The sequence below is a fragment of the Sander lucioperca genome, chromosome 1, assembly GCF_008315115.2.
Source record: "Sander lucioperca isolate FBNREF2018 chromosome 1, SLUC_FBN_1.2, whole genome shotgun sequence".
NCBI classification, from domain to species: Eukaryota; Metazoa; Chordata; class Actinopteri; order Perciformes; family Percidae; genus Sander; species Sander lucioperca.
In genome coordinates, this window is record NC_050173.1 from 286725 (window position 1) to 313118 (window position 26394).

The 26394-nt window shown below is 40.6% G+C and overlaps 1 long non-coding RNA gene across 1 annotated transcript; it reads right to left on the reverse strand.

Moving 5' to 3' along the window:
- Nucleotides 1-13460: 13460 nt before the first annotated feature.
- On the reverse strand, nucleotides 13461-18640 carry LOC116042188. Its single transcript, XR_004103141.1, has 2 exons — nucleotides 18592-18640; nucleotides 13461-13508 (listed from the first exon to the last, which is right to left on the reverse strand). It is a non-coding gene; the product is annotated as an uncharacterized LOC116042188 (long non-coding RNA).
- Between the last annotated feature and the right edge of the window lie 7754 nt (nucleotides 18641-26394).

Sequence of the window (26394 nt, forward strand, 5' to 3'; positions counted from 1 at the left end):
ATCAGAGAAAAACATTCTGCATCTGATTCATGAAACATATTTTGTGTGCAGACTCTGTGATTTGATCTTACTTATGTTAAAGAGTTTGTTAATCCGGATTGTTCTTATATTGGATGCATCTTCCAGGAAACCAGTTCATCAGTATAAGGTAAAGCCAACATCAACCGATATGTGGGTGATAGTCTTAGTGCCATGACAAGTAAATATCAGGACGAACAAGACAGATAGAAATAATTATGTGTAACTGAAAAACTGTTTTCAACAGTAGCAAAAGACAGAGAGGAGAGTACATCTATTGCCACAAGTAAATGATTAGAGACTCCTCTTCTGAAACGCCTCCAGTGGTCCCCAGAAGATAACACTGCCTGACTTTGCTAATCCTTTTACTCTAGCATGGCTTTTATTGAAATATCTCAACAACTCTTGGATGGATTAGTATGACATTTGGTGCAGATGTGGGTGGTGCCCGGAGGACATATCATTCTAATGTTAGTCTTGCATTGCCAGACCTTCCTCCACAGCACTGCGGAGGAGGGTCTGGCTAGTCCCCACAGCATTCCGTGATGGGAGAAAAACGTGCTCTGGTCTACTGGCATGTCTTTAAACCAATCGCAATCGTCTTGGGCGGCGCTACGCGCCAGACGGAGCCACGGTGCCTCTGCAAAACAGCCTCGGGAAGGAACTTGTTTTGGTGGAACATGTGTACGTTCAAAAGTTGTTTTAGTCGTGCAACAGAAAACTCAGATTGCTGTCTGGATTTACCCTGCAGAGATCTGAGGAGCAGTTAATCATAGTCCTCATAAATCCACCGGAGATTAGAATGCCAACAAAAAAAAAAGAAGGAGAAGGTGGCGGACATCCGGCCGAAAAAGAGGGACACCCGGTGGAATTTCCGGCGGCACCGGAGCAATCCTGGAAGTGGAACGTTGTCGATATAGACTATACTGACGTTGAGCCTCTGACGTTTCATCAATTCAAAATAAATTTGTCAAATACACCAGCTCAGAAAGAATGGATTACTGAAGCAATATAAATGATGCAGTTGGAAAGGGTAGCTTTAGGACTGTGAAGTAATGTGACAGAATATGATGAAACATGGGCACCAGTGGAATAGTACTTAATGTCACTGTAAAGGGAAAAAAAAAAGAAATTCCCTAGTTTTATTTTGTACTTTTTATTTTTTATTATTTAAATGTAGTAATTGTTGGCTTCTTCTGTCAGTGTTGCTCTACAGTATTAACGTTGCATGTTACCTGTGATTTTAGGATAAAAGTACAGTGAAAATTGAATGAAAGTAACAATGTTCCTAACTGGTTTATATCTGTGCATTGGTTTGGAAGGGTTAGGGTTAGTGTTTTTGACACGTGTATGTTAAAAACAAACAAAAAAACTGCATTTAACTTTACTGCACCTGACTCCTGGAACAAATTACAAAACTTTCTTAAAATCAACTCACTTTTGCCTTTTGGACTATTTAGAAATCTGGTTTTAAAGGTCACATGGCATGAAAATTTCACTGTATGAGGTTTTTTAACATTAATATGAGTTCTCCCAGCCTGCCTATGGTCCCCCAGTGGCTAGAAATGGCGATAGGTGTAAACCGAGCCCTGGGTATCCTGCTCTGCCTTTGAGGAAATGAAAGCTCAGATGGGCCGATCTGGAATCTTCCTCCTTATGACGTCATAAGGAGGAAGTTTACCTCCCCTTTCTCTGCTTTGCCCGGCCAGAGAATTTGGCCCACCCATGAGAGAGAGACATCATGGCTCGAAAACAAGCGAAGCATGGCAGTTGGTCAAGGCCACACCCCCGCCCTCCACCTTGCCCCCCCTCTTTCCTCCTCAATAGCATTTAAAGCTACAGACACAGAAATGGCACATCCTAAGGAAAGCTCATTGTGGGACTGGCTCTAGTGGCTGTAATTCTGCACCAAGGCTGAATTTCGAGACTTTAGATACAGTATTAAGAGACCACTAAGGTCTATATAAAAGCATCCAAAAAGCAGCATGTCATAGGACAGGGGTGGCGAACCTGTGGCTCTTGAGCCGTATGCGGCTCTTTGCCTGCTCCTGTGAGGCTCTTACTGTGTGGCTGGGGGCTGTGTCATTGGTTGATTGTTGTTTTTAACTTTTCTGAAACATACAGTATTTCAGATAAGTAAAAAAAAACACATTTGAATGCATCTGCCAATACATTTGCCAATTATTTTAAAATGGAAAATAATGCAGCAGAGTTTTGAGGACAGATTCTGCAACCTGAGGAAAAACAGCGGCCACAGATCACCTTCCTCGTTAACCCTTTCACTACTGAATCCGATTGTTTGAAAGCCCCTTTAGTGATAAATGAGTGAGAGAGTTCTTCGAGTGGCCACAACCGAGTTCAAGCAAGACCTGAAAAGGATTGTGGATAACGAAGACTGTCAGGTTTCCCACTGAGTCAATCTAAGTGAGAAAAAACTATGAAAACTGCTATGTATTATGACTGTCATTAGATCTGGAAGACACTGTTGCTGTTGTAGTGTGGACGTGCATGTGTTGTGTGGCTTTTTGCTATGGTGCGTTTGTTTTTGTGGCTCTTTATACCTAACTGGTTGGCCACCCCTGTCATAGGATCTTTAAACCTGCAAACTTCTACGTACTTGTAACTGCTTTACACAAGTTGTACTTTCTTTTGCATCCTATTATCCTAATTTGTTTATCAAATATTTTTTTCCAATTCAGAGAGTTTGAGTGTCTTTTTATTTTGCTGATCACGGTGTTGCTTCTTTTCTGTGTTGTTGTCCTGTTTCTGTCTTTGTAATTTGTCTCGGCGTCATTATAAATGAGGGTCGCCCCTCAGTGATCTCTCGAGGATAAATAAAGGTTGAATGAATAAAGAGAAAGAATTTCTTCACACTAAAGTCATGGAACGAGCTTCCAGAAGAAGTTGTGCGTTCTCCTTCAATTAATTCTTTTAAGAATAGGTTGGATGCATTTTGCCTGTCAAAAGGTGTAATGTGTAATTATGAAGCTTGTCAGTAATTTATGTAACTTATTTATGAATTGTTAGAAAATTTCAGTCATAAAATTAATGTTTTATGAAAACATGTTAAAATGTGCATATACTTGTTTTGTGTTGCTTGAGTCTGGAATAGAGGATTTTATATCCTGTACCAGAATTTTTTTCAATAAATTTCAATACATTTCAATAAATAAATGAATGATGTTCATTAATTCAAAATACTTTGGTTAGATTTCAAATAAAAAAAGAAAACAAATCACACGTGTCCAATCCGTTGCCTTATATACCAATGACAGTCCCTTAGGCCTGTAACAATTATTACATAATTGTCGAATTGTCAATATTTTTACGTAATCACGGTTTCTTTGTTTAACCGCAATTAATTGCTTACATTAGCTAACGTCCAAAGGGCTGAACCTGTTGATGGTAATTGTTGATTTTGTTTTAATATACCAATTGTAATTGGTATAATTGTAATTATATAACTAATTATTGGTCGGACTGTTAAGCTAAAGCGCTGCATTTTGTTGGCACTTGATCCTCCCTATACAGGGTGATACAGTTACAAAAAAATGTTTTATCAGTTTCAAAATAATTTTAATCTGTTAAATAATGCGCAAAGTACGTACAAACAAATTTGTGTAGCTAGCTATGAAAACACAAACATTGACATATCTTGTCCAAATGAAATGCTATCAACGCTAAACGTTATAATACGTTATAATACAAAGCGACTTACAATTACTATATACGTATGTCAGAGGTCACACGCCTCTGGAGCAACTAGGGGTTAAGTGTCTTGCTCAGGGACACATTGGTTGATGTATTGCAGTGGGAATCGATCCCGGATCTCAGACCCGGATCTCCCACACCAAAGGTGTGTGTCATGTCCACTGCGCCATCACCACCCTACTACACCCTAATACATATGATAAAGAGGCGTTGTTTACTTTATACTGTGTGCTACATTATCTGGTTCACATGCTGTAACAGTGATATAACCATAAGATGTATCCTGGGATTACTTTAAGCTTTAATTTGTTAAAAAAAAAGGAATAAATAAATAATTTTTAAATTTGACTGAAAGAGACAATTCTTAATCGCAATTTCTGAGACAATTAATTGTACAGCAACATTTGGAATTGTTACAGCTCTAACTCCCGTCAGCCTCAGCTGTATGTTGTGTTTATGGCTCACGCTGTAATCTGTCATTTCAATGCTTTGAACTCTGCGTGCCTCTCTCTCCTCCTTTTCTCTCTCTCCTTCCTTAAGGCCCTCTCTGCTCAGTCAGAGGTGATGTAAATTAAAACACCTCTAATCAATATGCACACTACTTATTTAACTAATGAGATGGCTTATTCTGCCAGTGGGGAAGGCATTTGTAGGACTTTGATGCCTAAGAAAGGGTCCTCTCCCCCCGCATGTCTCCATCTTCACATCACGATTAGAGGCACCCGGGAGGGAGCACTCGGCCCATAAATTCATACAAAAGCTTGATACTCGCTTATCATGTTGGAGCTTCAGAGATATTTATTGGAAGACAGCAATCATGCTTTTACATCCACAATGAGGTCATTAACACCTCATTTTCACTTAACCACTTTGTGTTTAAGACAGATCAGATATCTGCAGTATATATTATTTATGGGGGCATTTTTAGGCCTTTATTTCCACAAGACAGATGAAGACATGAAAGGGGAATGACATGCAGCAAAGGGCCATAGGTCGGAGATATCTGCAATATTTGATATTAAACAAAAGCCAAGTGGAAATGCAACCAACACGCACTACAGACTGACTACAATCTGATTGCTTAAACCTGAACTAAATGACAAAATAACATTTTTAATTACCTTCCAGAATGACCCATTTAAGCATTTTCTGACCCAACAAACTGATCAGGGTTTAACAACCTTAGGATAGATTGTGTTAAAATAACTGCTTCATTAACTTTAGTGGACATTCTTCACCATGGTTAAAATAACTACTTGGTTTTTTAAGATAAGGGAGACATTTCAGTCATGGTTTAAAGAAACCAAAGGTGTATGTTGGTAGGAAATGGGAAACAAACAGCAGTTTCCTGGGTCTTATCCCTATTCTATTATCCAGCAGGCGTCTCTGCTCTGCGTTCGGGCTGTACCGCGGTTTTGTTCCGTACTCCGCCACGCGCTATTTCACACCAGCAGTATCTCAGAAGCGGAGCATCTTGCCTGCCCGACTCGCAGACGCTACCTTCGCCCTCTGATGTTTAGTTGCTGTCTAACAGGAGCTAAATGGCTAAAGTTGGTAGCAGTAACTGGGCTTGCTACTTTAAAGGATGGACCAATGGACCCTATTTTCTTGTTTTTAGTGACTGATGGGAAAAACAATCTTTGACATTGGTCCAGTATTAAGCGAGATCGCTGCAGTCGGCAGAGGCGAAAACAAGCTACAATGTAAGTTAGTAGGTCAATTGTGCAGCTTGTATTTACGTCCACTAAAAAAGCTTGTTTTGCCACTGACAGGCTCAGATTAATATTCTAAGTGTCTGACAACATTATGGAAAGGATTTTAAGGAGGTCGACCATTCTGTTAAAGAGTAAGATCCTTTTTTTAAACATAAAAACATCCGTGAAATTGTGTTGGCTAAAGCCACCAGACTCCATGTAAATAAACAGTAATTTTAGCATCATAAAATACACTTACACACATTCAAAGTCAACAGAAACAAAATAAAACAATGAAAAGCTGTTTTGGGTCGTCTTTCCACTTTTCCAACCATCACAACTCTAGTTTTGGTTGAAATAAACACATAGTTTACCGATTTACATGTGAAAATGTGTTGGCTCTATACACTTCATTATGTAATTAATAAAATAGCTAAGTAAAAGTGTCATTGGGGAAAATGACATTATGAAATAAAAAGAGATTTTTGAAATAAAAAGAAAAATGATATCAATATCATGAAAATAAGAAAGTCAAACTAGCAGGTTCTCATCTCAACTTTATCATTGGCGGCATGTGATGCTCCACTACGGTAGCCGTTTTAAACACGGGGAACTCATGGTTAACGTGAATTTAAACAGAACTACATGAATCCGCATATTTAGGTTTAGGAAAAGATTGTGGATGGGGTTAAAAGTAGTATGTCTGTAATGTGAAGCACGAGACACACAAGACACAAACCGGGAGTCCCTACGCGGACTCTGGCACTGTTACTTCCGAAGCCCTTGCTCTGAGCGTCTACAGTTTTTTACGATCGCTATGACAATTTTTTCAATACTGTGAACAACTTTCCTAAACTCTTAACGCACCAACACACCTACAACACACAATTGGCAAAACAGTTAATTTCATGCTCAAAATCACACATTGAAAACTAAACTCCAACAATGATTTTCAAAATACAATAATACACTAACACAATACACTATGTCTACCAAAACAATGCAAACATGTCTCAAAATCAAATAATTCTTCCAAAACACTTAACACATGTTCTCTCCCAACAGGAACATTTAGTCAATCATAGAACAATATCACATGGAATTACAGAAACTGCATTATTTGATATGTGTCAGGTCTACCCTTAAACAACAGAGAATAGTATATTGTATTGATCATAGATTGTGTTTTTCACTGCAGTTTCTCTTGAAAGCCTCTCTACATTTTTGTTTTGTTGTTTTTTTTAAAGATGATTTTTTTTGGGCTTTTCCACCTTTATTTGACAGGACAGCTAGTTGAGAAAGGGGAGAGAGAGGGTGAAGACATGCAGGAAAACGTCACAAGTCTGATTCGAACGCTGGACCTCTGCGTCGAGGCATAAACCTCCAAGTATATGTGCACCTGCTCTACCCACTGAGCCAACCCGGCCACCATTTTGTTTCTTTTGCTGCAGATATTCAATACAAAAAAATTAATGACCCATTTCAGAGTAGCTTTATAGAATGTACAGTTTATGAAAAAAAGGAGACAGAGACAGAATTGTCCTGGTACTCCTCTTCCTCTCCCTCGTGAAGGCATTTTTTTTATTTTCTGTGTTCTACAGTATATTGTTCAAATAGGTCCTCTTTTACTGTACTACCATATGGTCCATGCGACCTCAACACCTGAGTGTGTTTCCTAGAAGGGAATCAGCTGTGATTGATCTATTTGCATAACTTCAATCAGCTGTTTCTGTATAAAATCCAGGGGATATATTTGTGTTTCAATTCTATGTATAATAATATATAATAATATGTGCAGCTGTTCACTTTGACTTCAGCCTATAAGTTAGGTTTAGAACATGTTGTTATCTGTTCAGACATACAGTGTGAAAGCATTTGCAAATTGGCCAGTAAAAATCCATTGTTTTGGTCTTGGTGGAGCTTGTGTGTAAAAGAAGTTCAAGCATTTTAAATTTGTGTTAACTGTATGCATTTTGTGTCAAAGCAACAAGAAATATGTTAATTGTATAGCCTACACAGACAGATGTTGTGCTAACTGTGTTAAGAGTTTAGGAAAGTTGTTAAAAGTATTGAAAAAGGTGTCATAGTGATCGTAAAAAAGTATTTATATTGTCACAGAGGGGTTTACAGTTGAAAACCCAGTGGATCTCATACAGACGCTCAAGCGTGCCTTGTGCGTCAGTATCAAACTCCGAGGGCGATGACAAAGCATTGGTATTTGACGCCCTGGGTCAAAGCCTCCCCCCCACTGCTTGTTAACTGGATATGAGACAATTGAAAAGTGCAAATATGCCCTAAGCTTTGTTCTGTCGTCTTCCTCCTGTGTATAGGAACCTTTTATTTTTTTATTTGCATGCACACTCATATCTTTTTCTGAAATTATGTTTGCATGCCTTTCCTCCAGAAGGATTTTTCTGCCCTTTGCATTGAATATAAATATGTTCCACATTACAAAGCCACTGACCCATAAGCTCTGAATATAGCGACAGAAACAAAGTTTACAGAGGGCCTTTATGGACAAGGATGAGCTTGTGTTTTATCAGGAGTGGAGTATAGGAGTGTGTGTGTGTGTGTGTGTGTGTGGTTGTGTGTGTGAGAGAGAGTGTGTGTATGGTTGTGTGTTTGTGTGTGTGTGTGTGTGTGTGTGTGTGCGTGTGTGCATGCGTGTGGTTGCGTGGCTGTGTGTGTGCGTTTGTGTGTGTGCGTGTGTGTGTGTGTGTGTGGTTGTGTGTGTGTATGGTTGTGTGTGTTTGTGTGTGTGTGCGTGTGCGTGTGTGCATGCGTGTGTGTGTGTGTGTGTGTGTGCGTGTGTGCATGCGTGTGGTTGTGTGTGAGTGTGTGTGTGTGTGGTTGTGTGTGTGGTTGTGTGTGTGAGAGAGAGTGTGTGTGTGTATGGTTGTGTGTGTGTGTGTGTGTGTGTGTGCGTGTGTGCATGCGTGTTGTGTGTGTGTGTTTGTGTGTGTGTGCGTGTGTGCATGCGTGTTGTTGTGTGTGTGAGAGAGAGTGTGTGTGTGTGTGTGTGTGTGTGTGTGTGTGTGTGTGTGTGAGTGTGAGAGTGCAGACTTGACCTTGAGCAGTGCCGTTCATCACAGTGGGGAAAGGGAACCAAGCAGAGACACAAACCCTTATCGGAGAAAATGCTCTTGTTGTCGGAAATAGCAGTGATGAAACTGCTGATGCCGCAGCTCTACTGTAGTTTTTCACAGCATTGGCAATTTCAGCCACTCCGTGGCTCAACGCGCTCAAACTCTTCCGTCCTGACGCTGTACTTTAACGCAGGCAACCAGCGGCTCTGTCAACTCTTTGGCGGGTTCATGTTGGGTAACGCTGGTACAGGAGGCAGGCCTCGTTAAATATAATAACACCATCACATGTTTATGTATCTGCTGCTGAGGGCTGGATGGGGAGATGGGCTCAAGGTAAAGCGCTGATTGATGACTCTGCAAGTGCAATATATAGTCTCATTTTATAGTCTTATATGTTATAATATCGGAAAGAAGGAAAGATTGAGAGACAGGAATAGGACCTCATTTTTTTTTTTTTTTTTTAGGGGAAAGAAAATATACATCAATAGGTTCAGCACAAATGTTGTCTGTTTACAAGAAAGAAAAGAATCCCCTAAGCATAACATAAAAAAGAGAAACAAAAGGGGGAATAACTTCAAAATCACAAGTCAAAAGCAAAAAGGCTACAGAAAATAAAAATCAACATTTAGCAGCAACATATAAGGGGAGATTAATCAAAACAGTAATTTCCCTAGATATATCACTTCACATCTTTTATCAAATATTACTAGACTTTACCTTTTTCAGCGAGGAAAAAAAACAACTATTTTAAATCATTCATAAACCAAACAAAGGAAGGCCTAGAACATCTCCACTTACTACAACGAATATGATTTTCACCCATGAGAACAATCATATTAACTTAATCAGATATAGATGAATCTACAGCATACATATAGGAGCTAATATGCAAAGCTTGTGAGCTACATGATTGAGACCGAGACTGAGAGAGTTGAGAATCCTTGGGTAAACTAAGCACATGCCATAGACATGAGGCACAAAATGGAAGACGTGTGTGTGTGTGTGTGTGTGTGTGTGTGTTAGAGCTGTAACAATTCCAAATTTTAGTGTACAATTAATTGTCTCAGAAATAATTGCGATAAACAATATAATTGTCCCTTTCAGTCAAATTTAAACATATTCATTTACGTATTACTGTAAATTAAAGTTTGGAATGAATTCCAGGATCTTTTCGGTTATATCCCTGTAATGTGACCCAGATAATGTAATAACACAAATACACAGCCTATGAAGTAAACCACACCTCTTTATTATCATACTTTTTTTTTTTCTAACGCCACCTTCACACTGGCAGTTGAAATCACCTCCGATACGGCTTCATAACGACTGGAAGTCATTAATTTCCTATGGAGATTAACAGACTGCATGCGAACGGGTCCGAACTGGGTCTGAACGAGTGCGGTGCGAAAAAAATTGTGTCAGTTGGTCATCCGGATGCGTTCAAAAAATTGAACTCTTGCGAAAGGCTACGGACGGTTCCTATCCGACAATTCCAGCGTTGCTATGGTACTGATAAACAAACCTGCTAATGCTAATTAGTTAGCTAGCATCAGACATCGAACTATTGACATTATAGCGCTATATCACATTTAACCGACGTGACATGTCAACATCCTGGGCAACTTTTCACGCAGCAGCCTCTCTATTTATACCTGTATAAGAGAGGTCATAGAGAATCGTACATTCAGACACTTATCAGTCGTTCTAGTCTCTCTGCCATTTTTGTGAGTCGCTTCCGAAGCTTTTCAACGGTGTAGTACGACGTCCGCTGGGGGCGTATTGCGTATTACGGAGCTGATTTCAACTGCCAGTGTAAAGGGGGCATAACTGGCACCTTGGCCTGTCCTTAAAGGTGTCCTGTTGAGTCTTTGACTACTTGCAGTGCTATGGAGGGATGAATTTACGTGTGGGTTCTCATTTTATTTGAAACGCTCATGCACAAGACCGCGGGTGCACACATGGCGTTTTGGTTTGGCCAGTCTGCAAGTTTCCGTTTTTGCTGCAGCCCAAAAATGTGTTTCCCATAGACCGCCATGATAAAAGAGACATCTGTAAAACTCTTGTTATGATATTAGTTTAGTGTCTTTAGAGGAGTGGGTGTGGTTAGCTGACTGACAGGGACAGACTGACACGTCACATGAGAGGGGACGTGTCTGTGTGATGCTAAATTTAGGCCAGGTCAAAGCTGCAGGTGAAGAGATTGTTTCAATCACGTAGACGTATTCTTGTTTTCCCACAGCACAACGCTTTTTTAACCCTCATGTTGTCCTCGGGTCCAATTTGACCCGTTTTCAAAATTGGAAATATGTTTTTTTTTTTATTTAAAAAAAAGTTGTAGCATTTAAAAAAAATTTGAAATGGTTTCAAAACTGTATTCTGACTAAACTTTGGCTCTTTGAAGTCTCTGATTATCCATCATTAAACGTTCCTCTAATATTAATCTAAATATTTCATAATTTCTGCTTTTTTAACTCAAAAGTTAGGTATAATTTCCTAAAAATGAGGATTTTTGTCCATAAATTCCAAAAATAAGTCCTAGTGGTAATAACTTGGTGTTAGTGGTGTTTGGTGGTTGGGTAAAAAAGCATCAAAGGACAGGGAGGACAACAAGTGCACGGTCGACGGGAAGACAACGCAAGGGTTAAAACCTGAACTACAACAACAAGGAAGAGCTGGGCTGACCCGGCAAATGGTGCCGACGGAGCACGCGTAGCAGTGGTCCCGAAGGTTCTCACCAAAGCAAGCAATTTTCAGGCGCAAAAACGACACGGCGGCTGGGTGAGTCAGTTTAACACAGCACAACCCCTCATCCAGGTCAGCTTAGTCTCATTCCCGCTAAACGCGACACGCAGGGAGAAGGAGAAAGGGGGATTAATACCAGCTAGGTTAGCCTTTATAGTAGCTGTGTGTCTTTAGGAGCCCAGGTTAGTTTAGCCTCATAACATTGTTGACAGGGACACCTGCAACTGCAGACAAGGTCAATTATTACTCTTTGACTAGAGTCATCTCAGAGTCAGGTCTTCAGCTCTCATAACACATCAATGGTTTAAATTCAAAGTATTTTTGTAAAGGTCAGGGATGAACTTATAGCCTTTCTTCTAGTGTAGCTCTCGGGGCGACTGCTTGCTTGTTTGTTTTTGTTTTATAGGGCTCTTATATTCTGATGGCATTATCTCAATATACTGCTCTCATTATGCACAACAGATATGAACTCACCAACACGGACACCATTGATGTCAGAAGGTCTGGTCTTCAGTGGTGCAGTTTTACATTTTGAGATTAGCCATGAATCTTTTATTTGATCAGGGAATATAAAAAAAGTTCTTCTTTTATTTGCGTCATTCAAGCTTTTTGTCACCTCACTACCCACAATCCTTTATGAGCACTGCCTACTGAGAATGGCCTGAGCAGACCGCTTATTAAATTTTAGAATCTGACGACAGTGGTGACAATGTGCAAAACCTCAGCAGTCCTTCTCACTTGTGTGTGTGTGTGTGTGTGTGTGTGTGTGTGTGTGTGTGTGTGTGTGTGCTTGTGAGTGAATGTCTGTGCTGTGTGTGTGTGTCTGTGCTTTGCTGTGCGTGCATGCATGCGCGTGTGTGTGTGTGTGTGTGTGTGTGTGTGTGTGTGTGGCTGTGCCGTGCTGTGCTGTGTATATGTGTGTTCGGCAGGAGGCTCTGTCAATCACTGTCACATGATGTGACCTGAACTAACCGAATACATTATGCATTTTGAGTCAGTCAGACTGGGTCTGGGTTCCGAGGTAAGGTCGAAACACAACACCAGAGGAAGTTTAATATGGATCCTCTGGACTTTTCAGAAGAAGAAAAATATAGAGTCCAGGCCATCAGAGCCTGATTATCCCAATCTAAAAAGGCAGTAAAAACCATTCAACTGTGAGCTGCTGAGCTTATTAACGGTAGTGACCAGATGAACACTTTAGTTAGCTCTGACTGACATTCAGGGCTGTTATAGGCTTGTTAGGTTCTTCCTCAAAACTGTAAAAAGTTACAATTTCAGACATAATTTCCTTTAAACATGAGGAAATGTGTCTAAAGTGTTGTAACAGCCGTGAGGTAGAAATCTTCCTAACAGAAGACACGTAATGTATCCCCTAACATGTCTCTTGTCTTTTTTTTTATTTTATTACTTTTCCTTTTCTCTCTTTCTTCATTCTTTATTTTTTCTTCTCATCTGATTGTCCCTTTCTTCTGTCCCTTTTTTATACACTATGTTTTTTATGTTTTTATTTTCTATGTGCTACCTTTCGTTAAATTATTTTAGAGAACCCAACATGTCAAGCCCCTTGAGGGTTTTCTGGGTTTCCTTTGCACCCTTTCCTTTGTCTTTTTTGTACTTATTTTGTCTTATATGTAACACTGTATTTTTTTTACATGTGCAAAATAAATCAAATCAAATCAAATGTGTTTGCTCACAAGGGCAACATCTTGAGCCAGACATTGGGAGGCAACAAGCAGGATGGGGACACCATCCAACAAAGAAAAAAGGTATAGCCTATAGACCATTTCCAAGTAACAAATTACATGTGTTGTCATTACTGTTTTACTATTATTACTATTTTTTAGAAATCAGTCATTCTACTTAAAAATGGAACAAAAGACATGAGCCAAATCAGGGGTTTTATTTGGTGATGCTGACGGGGTAATGCATGAAAATGTGATGACAATGAATACCTTCTGCAAGGGCCAATTGGTTATTGTGATGTGAAAGAAGGCCAACAAGTTGTCAATGGAAGAAGGGTAGATAAAAGGAAGTATTTCTTCACATGATTTAGGCATCCAGACAATGCTAGTTTATATATATATATATAAAAAGCTATCAGGAAAGAAAGTCTAGATCACGTGTCAAACTCAGGCCCGGGGGCCCCTCACAAATTTTGATCCGGCCCACATATTAATTTAGGTTCACGATAAATCGAAAACAGTATTTTAAACTGCAATTACGCGACACTCAGAGCAGAATTTGGCAGATTTGCCGACTTTGAGACTCAGAAATCCCCCCAGAAGAACAGAGTTTGCATATCCACACCTGTGAAACAGGTTGCTGTGAGTTGGCTGTGTGGTAGTCTCGTTTTGCCAGACCCTCCTTCAGCACGCTTTGGACTCCACACAGCATTCAGGGATGGGAGGAAAATGTGCTCTGGTTTATTGCCATTTCTTTAAACCAATCACAATCATCATGGGCGGTGCTAAACTCCGCACAGAGCCGCTGCAAAATAGTCGTGCGAGAGAAAACTCAGATTAGACAGATAGTCTAGCTAGCTGTCTGGATTCTCCCTGCAGAGATCTGAGGAGCAGTTAACCATAGTCCTCATAAATCCACCGAATTTAAAATTCCAACACAAAGAAAGCGGAAGGTGATGGAAAATACCTGCATCCGGCGGAATTTCCTGCAGCACCTGAGCAATCCTGGAAATGGAACGCGAAGGATATAGACTAGCTGTGTGGTAGCCTACTTTTAAAAATGTAATCGTTTTGCTTGATTTGCTAAACTCTATGATGGCTAAGGAACTTTTTTGCTAACTTTTTTAGGGCTTTATGTCAACCAAACTGTAAGTGAGAAGACTATATGAGACATGCAATAATACAGTCAAATATATTTGACTTGTTCGATGAAATAAAAGCATGTCAATAAACTCTACATCTGTCTCTTCATCATTCTCATTTTTCAGTGTGGCCCTGAGTTTGACACCCCTGGTCTAGATATTTGAGTACTAAAATGATATGCCTTTATTAATGAAAAAGATATGTTTAAAGAAGAAAAGAGAACGACAGAGAATAACCCAGAAAGGTTTTGTGTTCTATCACACGAAACTCCTGCCTGGCTAATTCAGAGAATAGACAGTGCAGGTTCCAGCTGTCGGCCCTATTGCAACACATGACCTCGCGGGGTCAAATCGTTCTTTATAGAGTCCGTCTAATGAGTAGCTCTCTCCCACATAGAGCTGCTGGACCGCGAGAGATGAAGGAGTTGTCAGATAGAAGGGTAAACCCTTGTAGCAGCGAGTGTGCAGTAATTAGACAGAGACAGAGACCGAAACCTCGTGGAAATGAATGACCTTTGAAACCAAGCTACACCTGAGGACTGTGGACAGGGCTATCATACAATGTAGTGTAAGTGGGCATTCACACCAAGAAAAGCGATCCGATGATACCGTTTTTTTTAGGCAACCCCAACCACAGCCTAAACACACTACCCCCTTTCAACATGAATATAAAGACCTGCGTTTCTGCCGAACGCAAGCAGTCTGAACGCAGCCTAACCTTTATGCTCCACTATATTCCACTTTCCTCACTTCTCCAGGCTTTTATTACTGACTCATGCAGTGTCAAGTCCGCAGTGTTGTTCGGCCTGTTTTAACCACTTCAAGCTAAATTCAATAAGACCTTGATCTGAATACAGACCAGTAGGAATGAGAATGAATTTTTTGACCAATTGTTTATGTGGAAAGGAAGAAAGCCTTTGGGGGAACAATTGCTTTCTTATCTTTGAAGAAAACTGGGATTGTGCTTTGGATTTGGGCCAATAAATGTACTATGTGGAGGTAAACTAACACATTTCACTGTGCATATCCTTGAGGCCTAACAAACATGTTGATTGCACTTTATCCCCCTTTTGCAAAGTCGATTTTTCTGAATATGTTTCACCTGCATTCTTTAAACTGATGTTTACATCACCTAGCATTATTCTTGCCTGCCCTTTGCTACACGCCTCTGCATTTTAATGTCACCGACTGCTTAATAGTTTAGTGTGAAACCTCCAGCAGGAATGTATATGGCATCACATTCTCACCTATTGTGTGTGTGTGTGTGTGTGTGTGTGTGTGTGTGTGTGTGTGTGTGTTTGTGCAAATGTGTGTTCTTATACACACATTTAATACAAACCAATTTCAACACTGCTCTGAAAAAGTTGTGTATTAGAGAAATGACAGACATTTGTAACTATGATAAGAACTATATATGGAATGCAAGTAATATTTAACTTTGCAGAGATATGGATACCAATATCATTTTGTCGCTGTCGGGCGAAAAAACCTTGTTTGTCCAAAATCCTTGCTTTATAGGAAATGGAAAAATGCGAATTTCAAAATGTTATAATGAGCTATTTACCTTAGACAAAGTCACTGATTCAATATTTGTTAAAAACCACAGATAAAGGGTGACCAATAGCATTGATTTCTGAAAAAAAATGAAATGATGAAATACGGAGATACAAGGTTTCTGGGCATTTCTCTTCTTCTAATAATACAAAAATATGTTTATACACCTTTGGGATCTAAAGATATTGAATATGACATACATGTTTTTTTAAATTGTTTAAATGTGTTGTTATATACGAACGGCTTTATCCCCAGGGGGTTACAAAATCTGTTAACTATACATTTTGACAAATTTTCAAATTTTTTCCATTTTAACAAGAATAATAAGGATCCCTTAAATTTCGTTAACAATTGGAACTTTGAAATGTATTGAGTGGTACATTTTACAGTGTAAAAATGAATTTGCCAGTGCTCTCTAGTGGACTAACCACAAACATATTGGCATTTCTGCTTACATTTATGCCGATACCAATAGTATATGAAATAAGCTCATATCGGTCAATTTGCCAAAATATTGGTCATGCTTTACAGTAGTTAGTCATAGCCCTTTAGCCAATGATGTCCTTTGTAGACACAGGTTGCAGAAATCTAGACCGTGTACAAACTCAAGCTCAGCTAAATCTGAAAATGCATCTTTTTTTTCGGCTTTCCTTCCACACTAAGCTTTTTTTGGAACTGTTGTGACTTGTGATTTAGTGTGGCCGAGGACAACTGAGCCTTTTGAAAATGATAATTCCACAAGTGCAGACATAGTCAGGGGGCACAGTGGCAATAAAGAAGCCAACTCTCTTCAGACAGCAAACAAGATTTTTAATGAACAGTAAGAGAGACTGTCTGGCATTTCATTCTGGATATAGACCTTTCTGAAAACAACCTAAAGTGCTACTTCTCACAGATGAACTGTGCTTTTGGAATTAGCTGTCTTATTGCCAAGTTATACTCTGGTGCTAGAATAGCCTCGTGGTCATGTGGCATGAATTTTGTCATTTGCCCATATCTGCAAAGGGATGTCTGTTTGCAGTATATTAGTCTGGCATTGTCAGACCTTCTCTAGTCTGGCTAACCCTCTAGCTAGCTGTCTGGATTTACCCTGCAGAGATAGAAAAGAAAAATACCAGACCCTTTAGTCGATAGACATAGTTCAGGAAATGCCACTTTCCTACCACTGATGGTTCAAACCATTATATCATTGCACCTACAAAGGCACAATGTGTGTTGTAAACTGAAGGGTCACAGCACTACACTGGATGGGCATATTCTTTAAATTTCTGCTGCTTTGTTGCTACTTTCAGTATCTGAATACTTCGTCTGCCACTAATCCACAAAGTAGTGGCCGTTGTAATATCGTTATCTAACATTATGTCTGTCACACTGTCTCCCTCTATCATCACTGTCAGATGTTTTTCTTTTATTGGTGACAAAGGTTTAATAATGTGACTTGGTGTGTTTGTTTCATATTTGAGGTTGTGTGTGCCAGATTAGCTCTGACACTCGCTGGATATTAAACGACAGCAAGGGCAGGAACATCAGTGTACACTGGTGTGCACATAGCTAGTTGTACATGTGCATGTTTTATGCCCGTTTCTCAGCAAAGGTAGGTTTAACAGCCAATGTTTGTCCCCAAAGTTCAAAGATAAAAGCTGATCCAATGTAATGGGCCCTTAAAGACAACCTTGTTAAAATGCATATTAGGGGCTCGAAAAGAATAAATAAAGCCGGTAGAAGAAGGGAAAGGAGTGCTTGGAAAAAAAATCAACACTCTGACATACACTTTGTCTAACAATGTACCGCCTGCCGGGGTTTTAAAAGATTAAAATATCTGAGGTTCATTTTTTTTTTGTTCCTCCTCATTAGGACATGTCTTGTGTGACTTCTCATTGTCAAGAGCGTTTGATACTGTTACATTTTGTTCCCGTTGTTAGCAATTTGCATTTTTCTTTGGTGAAACATCTTGTTCCATGTGTCACTACAAAGGATCGGTTTCCTTTTTTCTGAGATCTTTTTTTCTGTTGCACTCTTCCCTTCCCCCTCATATTGCCAAACCCGAATTCCTTTCCTGCTGAAATCCAGACTGTACCACTCTGTGTCCCCACTTTTTTTTTTTTGAGCTGAGGGAACAAAAAGGAGACATGTACCATGTGGCTGCACTTAACATCTCTCAGGATAGAACACATGAGTGGCAGTCAGCTCGGATCCTCCACTGCAGAACAAAAGAAGTCATGGCTGCTGCATTGGTGTATGTAGGTGGAGGTAAAATGAAAGCCTTTGAGGGGATGAGATCTCACCCTTAATAGTGGCACTGGTCCCCGGTGGGATCCACTACATCAGAACCTCATTAGAGGAACACGGTGCTGGAGATGGAAGGAGGCCTGCTGTCTGTACACAGGTTAATCAAAGTGGAAGACATAACCTGCCTCCGCCTGACTCACAGATGGAAACGTGCTGTAACTGTGATGGGTCACAGCAATGCTTAGGTTACTTTAGCCCTAGTCTATATCCACGACGTTCCACTTCCGGGATTGTTCAGGTGCCGCTGGAAATTCTGCTGGATGTCCGTCTTTTAGGCCGGATGTCTGTTACTATGGTTAACTGCTCCTCAGATCTCTGCAGGGTAAATCCAGACAGCTAGCTAGACTATCTGTCCAATCTGAGTTTTCTGTTGCACAACTTAAACAACTTTTGAACGTACACATGTTCCACCAAAACAAGTTCCTTCCGTGGCTCCGTCCGGCATCCTTAGCGCCACCCAATCCGATTGGGATTGGTTTAAAGCACAGGTGTCAAACTCAAGGCCCGCGGGCCGAACCCGGGCCCTCGCAGATTTTGATCCGGCCCGCATATCAGTTTCAGTTCACGATAGATTTTGGCCCGCCTAGTTGTTTACCAAACCAAAAAGATGAGAAACTGTTTTTCAAACTGTAATTACGTGACACTCAAAACTGAATTTGGCAGATCTAACAACTTTGAGACTCAGAAATTCCCACAGAAGCAGGGAGTTTTCATATTCGGGCTGTGAAACAGGTTGCTTTAAAAAACGTAATCATTGTTTTGCTTCATTTGCTAAATTCTATGATGGCTAAGGAACTTTTTTGCTGACTTTTGTAGGACTTATGTCGACAAAAATGCGACAAAAGTCAGAAATTGTAACAAAAAATGTCTCAAAAAGAGACAAAAATTTCGGAATATGTGACAAAGGTAAAAAAAACAACAACACTATTTTAAATAGTGGCAAAAATGTCAGAGAAAGCCACAAAATAGTTGGAAATAGCACCAAAATAATGGAAAAAAAATTGACATGCAGTAATACAGTCAAGATATTTGGCTTTTTCAATGAAATAAAAGCATGTCAATGAACTATACATGTCTGACCCTTGACGTGATTCTCTTTTTCTAGTGTGGCCCTTAGAGAAGCTAGGTTTGACACCCCTGGTTTAAAGAAATGCCAATAAACCAGACCACGTTTTTCTCCCATCCAGGAATGCTGTGTGGACTAGCCAGACCTTCCTCAGCAGCACTGTGGAGGAGGGTCTGGCTATATGAGACTACATAAGCCCCGTTAATAGAACCACCTAAATGTCTTGCTTTAAATATTGGAGGAACTCAGAATTTCCGAAGCAGCCGCATGTAGTAGAAGTACTGTGCCTTGAAACATTTGGCTGGATATGCAACGAGCAGAGAAAAAGGCAAATCATCCTTCAAGACGAGGGACCGGAGCTTGTTGGCACACTGTGTACTCTTGTAGAGTTCTCCAAATGTATTTACCTATTAAGATTCAAGATCAAGAGAAGGCTTAAAGTCTTTGGCGTAGAGTGGTTCCTCTTTCATCCCTGTAACACCTTTGATTAAAAAGTTATTAGGCAGTGAAGGCACCCTGACACACTAACAATTTGCACCAGCTGTGGTCTGTATGTTGTCACTATGAATATGCTGGGTTCAACTTATTATTTTATTATTTTTTAGTGGATTTTTTGGGTTAAGTTTTGATATTTGAAATAGTAATTGCTTCATCTTATTGTAGAAATCCCAAGTGTGTTTTGCCTCTCTGTCTCTATATTTACTAAGATTACATTTTGTTTTGTGAGAAAATAACTAATTTAAGTGTGCATGTGTTCATAAATGAATTGCTTGTAATTTCACAATTCCAAAATATAAAGATGCATCACAGCTCATTTAATTTATACTCAAATATTCATAAAGAAACTTGTTTAATTCGTCCTGTCATAAGTGATTAATACAATAATAATTAATTAATTAATTAAGCAGGTGATGCTGGAATGACTTGCAACACAAGAAAAATAATACCATATTTTTGTTGTACTGCACATTGCTGCAGCTCCTCTTTTCACCCTGTGTGTTGAGCTCTCTGTTTTAGCTACAGAGTGAGACATCTCACGTCTATCCCATCTTTGTTGGGAGTCGCACATGCGCAGTAGCTGGGTAAGGACTACTAGCTAGAAGCTAGCGCTGCTAGCGGTTAGCCACCTCGTTCTCAATGGCAAAACACTGCTACAACACACACGAGTTCACCCTAATCTACAAAATAAATTGGATAGAACTACCTACATGTCCCTGTTCCGCAGGTATTCCACGCAAAGTTGGAAGTGTGCCCTCGTTTAGAAGAAGTCTCCCGGCTAATCCTGCCTTGTACTGACCAAAGTTGGAGAAACAGCTAGCTGATGTGGTATTAGCTAAAGTGGTTAGCACACACCAAATGTTTCGGCTGATGACGTAGACGGCCCTGCCGATTTTGACCAGCTCACCCGGAGACTGAACGCAGGACACATTCAGAAACCCGTAGCTCACTCAAAACAGCATGGATGTTTTTTTTTTTCCAAGTTTGTATGTGTGTGGAAGCACCAGAGACACAAAATAACACCCCAAATCCCAGAAATCCCTCTCAAATCTCAGAATTCTTTTCATAATATGGGCACTTTAAAAGTTGGAAAATGTTACCTTTATGGAAACATGGGCAAAATTCACCCTGACGTTCTGTAATAATTTGGCTAAAGACAATCAGAAAGTTTGGTCTTTACCAGGTGTGGAAATGTTTAGAATAAGTTATCAATGCCGTTTCTTTTAGAATCTCTCTTCTGTATTACCCTTGCCTTCACATTACAGATGCAGAAATGAAACGCTGCTTGCACAACATCACATAAATTGTGCAAAAGCTTGCTACTTGCTACCTGCTGCTTGCAACCTAAAGTAAAAAAGATATCACAATATAAACACAGCACAATGAGAGACAAACTACAACAAACCAAAACACAAGACAGGATGGAGATCTATAAAATACAGATGGGATTTTTAAAAGCCGGATAAAAGAGTCCAAAGATTCAGCAAATCTGATAGATTGGGGAAGATGATTCCAGAGGGTTGAGACTACAACAGCAAGGAAAAGTACAAACTGTAGAGTAGGCCCAAAGGATTTAAGGAATGGTGATATATTTACAGTACATTTTCAGCCCACTTCCATTGATCCCCATCCTGAACTGATTCTACCGAGAGAATGCCAAGAAATCAAAGGTTAATCCTCTGTGTGTACCTCTTTGTATGTGATGTATGTGAAGATGCATACACCGTGTGCCCACACACAGAGATTTAAAATGCTTTTGAGCTGTGATTGGGAATTATGGCTTTGAGTTTGCATGAAGATGAGCTGAGCCGGTAGATCAGACTAGCACTTCCCATCAGGAATCCCGGCTAATTCCAGGAGTGTACGCCGTAGGATTAAGAGGCACAAATTAGAGATTAGGAGACATATGCCGAGGGAGGAGGAACAAAGCGGCAAATCAAATGTCACCCATCCTGTTAACGCTTCTGGGTGCTCCGTCTATCGCCCACTAGATCCCAGAGGAGCCCTTGGCGGCTAAGAAAGTAATTCAGCAGGAGAATCAAAAATAGTTTTTCTCCACTTGTCTCATGGACAATCTCGCTAATAGCCAGTCTTACATCGGCTGAAGTTGCCTTTCCTCCACCCTACTGTGACAGAAGCATCACATGCCTCCGAACACTCTGGTGTGCCATGTGCCTGACACATACAAGCGTAATTATTCAGAGGCTCCAGCTAAGAATAAAGATCCCTGTGTGGATCTTTATCTCTCTATGGTTCTTTCAGGTGTTTTAGTGTTTGCGTTTACGCTAATAACCAGCACTGTGCACAGTGGTCAAGTGTGTTATTAGAGGAACAAATTGACGCGGTAACACCTAATTGTGCATATTTAGTGGACAGTATAACTAGAGTTGCATCACCTTGAAAGCTCGGCAGCGCTTTTAACAACACAGAGGTGAAACTGCCACTAATCTCAGCGTGCTGATGAAAGAGCTTTTGTGAGGGGGACTAGGAGGGACTATTGGAGAGTTTATTGAGCCCGGTGACCCATTGAACTAATTAGCAAGAGTATTTTAGAGGAACTACATTGCTGGGGAATTCTCATCATCACTCATGTCTCTGTAGTCAAATGAAGTGTTATCTGTCATGTAGGCGCAGGGAAGAAAAGAGCGGGGTCGGGGGTGGGTCTGTTAGCCAGTGTTCAGGACACTCATTATCGCTCCAAAGTGATGGTCATGTTTGAAAACGACTGAATTTTTAATGCCTCCCTCCCACACTCAGATTGAAAGGACTGCCGCACTGGCAATAGATCTCCAATTTACTGCCACTGGAGACGCCGGTTTCTCTTTCGCTCATTCTCTCCCTCCTCCTTTTTTCCATCCTCCCTTCCTTTTTCTTGCACCACGCTCCCGAAAACAACCCTACTCCTCCTTCTGACTCCTGACCACAGTAATTTATGCACCGATGGTGGGGCGTCCGTGCCAATGCCAACACAATTACACCAACGGCTCCTTTTTTTTTAAAGTGTTGTGCGAGTTCCAGATCTGGGTGTGCCTGGCGGGAGGGAGCCAGAGACGAGGCCAGCGCCGGGTGAAGGAGACACAGTTTGAACACGCTAAAGATTTTCTGATGATCCACCACAATGTCGATAGCCGAGGATGCAGCCATGTGGCCCTAAACATACAAAGCGCTATTATTGAGTCTTAGCCTTGCTCACTCAGGGAAAAGGGGGCTGTGGAGGTCAAGCAGGGATCATTAAACGTGTCTGTTGCTGCTAGTTCGCCCAAAACATGGCCAGAAAGGACAGATTTAGGGGAGGGAAAGAAAAAATGAACAACTAACAAATGAACAACTAACAAACATACATAACATAAAGCCTCAGAAGACCTCTCCTATATGATCTCGAGTGACATTTTTTTTTTTTAACACAAACTGAGTTTTTCAGATTATTAGAAGACCAGGTTTATTGAGATCTGCGGCTGAAGAGAAATGTAAGAATTCTCTTCATCATTTCTTTACCTGCAGAATGTCATAACATGCATCATTTTCTTGCTTCTAAGATTCCATCAAGTTTCAAATTCAATCAACTTTTACATTCCACACATCTGTGTCACTTTCCATCAACTTAAACTGAATGTCACCACCTAATTGACAGTGATAGCCTCGTTTTTCCATTGAAGCATCTGCTTTTATTAAAAGCACTTGACAGGAGACAAGTTAGAGTGCTGAATGAAATCAATGAAAGCTGGTGATGCTATAGTGAAACCATCACTTTTAATGCAGGGAAAAACACCCATCTCTCTGGCAGCATGTAATGCAATCTTTGCAACAAATTACAAGAGAAAAACTATGAAATATAATGTTTTATGGCTCTAAGTATCGACCACAAATTTCCAACAAGAGCCTACTTAAACTTTATACTGCAGATAAATATGTTGCATAGATGAATGTCTTGGGTGCTACTAAGCTATCCTACCATAACAAGATACTTTCACTAGCAAGGAGCACACCACAATCTAACACACTTTCACTCATATCCTGTCAAAAGGCAGCGCTTGGTCAGGTGCCTGTGGCAAAAAGTCTCCTTTAGAGTCATATTTAAATGCGCCTTGTGGAGACTCTTTGTCGTCACTTTTTGACGCTCTGGGTCGGGACGTACGTTCACCTGACATGCGGCACAAGAACGGGACAGTTAGGTTTAGGAAAAGATGGTGGTTGGGGTTACAAACGTTTCAGTGGCACGCGGGACAAGAACGGGACACGAACCCCGGTCTCCTGGGGGAATGTCCTGTATAGTTTGACCCATCCACCCCCTCCAACTAACCTTCCTACGATGATTTTCAGTCTTTCATACCACTCTCTACCGAGCTGCTGCTCTGCCCGGTGCTTTCCATACAGACGCTGAAGGGGGATTTTTGCATCGGTATCTGACGCTGAGAGACACTGACCAAGCGTATGTATTTTACGAGTTGGGAGTGAGAACAGGTTGCACAATCATGTCATTTATGAAGGTTTAATAAATTGAGTATTTCTATATATGTATGGGATGTTGATGAGGGATGAATGGATGTGATGAAGGGGATGAATGTGAGGGAGGAAGTTTTCCGTTAAGGCCAGTTGGGACAGATGTAAGAAGCCAAAGGGTTTTGGAGGAGACCCAGTGTGGGGGATCTGTCTGTGGAGTATTGTCACTCGAACTAGTTACAGACCCCCAAAAGAGATTGATTTAAAGGAGCTGAGGTGAGAGAGATTGTTAATACTGTCGAGGATGTAGGAGCAATGTGCCGACCAGTGGCCAAAGCTGCATTTTCATCAGTGTACCTTTGCAAACATGCAATATTTTTCTCACAAGCCAATCATCTTTTCGGGAGGGGAGCTTAAGCGACAGGCACTAAAACGGAGCGTAAGAGACAGAGGGTGAACACATATCTTATATTTGAACAAAAAGGCATGTAGAGAAACCCAAAATGCAAGTACAAACCTGAAAATAAGCATGATAGGTCTCCTTTAAGTCGACTGCATGGGATGAGTAGGCGTAGAGAATGGATGCAGGGTCTGAGCGTTTTGTACCTGTTTACCTGTTGGCTGTCAGAAGTGTTGAGAACAACTTTCTTCAAACTTCTCATGCAATATAATGTAACATTATTCCCAACACAGGTGGGTTAAAAAAGTTTATTTAAAGCCCTGGTTGACAGTGACTGTTAAGTTCTTCTGTTTCTTCACGGTTGGTCCTGTGGGCTGGCTCCAGACCTGCTTTGTGACATCTTAATTAACCTCCGTGTGTAATTTCTGCTGAACTCACTTTGTATAAATCATTTCACTTTTTTATGTTTTTAACTTGTAGAAAAGAAATATCTAAATGTTCATAATTTGTGTACTCTTTTGGTTTGTTTCTTTTGCACCTGGCATTTCCTGTGAGCTTCGACTGGACTTGTGTTGATCATCCTGAAGCTGTGGTAGCTCTGACCGAAAAAAGATTATACAGTTTTATTTTCTATATTATCTCCATGCAGACCCATCTCCTTCTTTCCTACAGGGCATGATCAAGTGCTGATGCCATTTATTAGTTTTTTTAAAACCTAGAATCAACTGGAAAAGGCTAGTTACTATTCATAAAACACTAACTAATTTTCCTTGCTCGAGAACATATATTATAATTTTGCTCCCAAACGTTGAACTGCAGGGCGTTTCTCATTTTATTCGTCTTGTCCTGAGCTCCATCTTTATTTTTTTTTTTTTATCTCATTCTCTCTGTCCTGCGCTGTCCATACTTATTTTCTCCTCACTGCTCACCTGGTGTATTCACACTGACTGAACGTTGTATGTGCGTGCGACCAATCACGTCTTACAACAGGCAGATCAAACCACCCAGTTAAAAGCAGGCGCTTTGCTTTTCGCTTTGATTTAACCGTTTCAGTCATCATTTTTAACCCTGGCATGGCGCTCCAGGCCAATCACCTGATGACAAAATAGAGGTAAAATGAAAAGTTTTGAGGTACCACAACTCAATATGGAACTAGAAGCCATGCGACTGGGCCTTAACAAACCCATGCAGATGGGGATAACATGTAATCTCTACAGACAAAGTACCCCGGAAAAGTCCATGCTATTTAAAGCAATGCTAACCACTTAACCCCTCCATTCGAAGACGATCAGATACTGTTGAATTTCTGACCAAAAAAACAATGCCAACTAGCAGTATTGCTGCAAAGCTGAACCTTGAATTGAAATAAGGGCACCGCCAAGAGTAAACTTTATTTGTTAAAACTAACAACCGGGCCCCATCCGGCGCTAAGTGCCGCCCAAGACCATTGTGATTGGTTTAAAGAAATGCCAATAAACCAGAGCATGTTTCTCTCCCATCCCAGAATGCTGTGTGGACTAGCCAGACCTTCCTTTGCAGCACTGTGGAGGAAGGTCTGGCAATGCGAGACTACACTTCAGTCTCCTTGTGGTGATTTGAATAGCCAGCAAAGACAGTTGCAGAAATTAAGATAAATCATTTCAATGTTAATACTCCCAAACACCTAGTCTCTTTTTCGCCCACCATGTTGACCCCTTGGTGCCCTGAGCTCATTAAACGTATAATCATACATCCGACGGCTCAGCTGTGGCTTTTACATTTCAAGAGGATAATAGCAGGTATTTGATATGGAGGCGTTTGATTTGTTAGAGGTATCAGACACGTGGTCATATAGGCCCTGAGGAAGCCACATCTGGGGAGGCAGCCACCCACCGCCTGCTGCTGCTTCCTGATCCCTTCCCTTGATCACACAGCCAGCAGGCCATCAGGCTGCCCGATAATGGATGACATGCATCTCTATGTATGGATCTGTGCTTTTGTGTGTACTGAGCTGGCTTATTATTTCGCAAAAAAGGGGTTTTGATCATAGAGAGTGTGCAGGATGCCTGCCGCCATACAGGAGAACATACGCT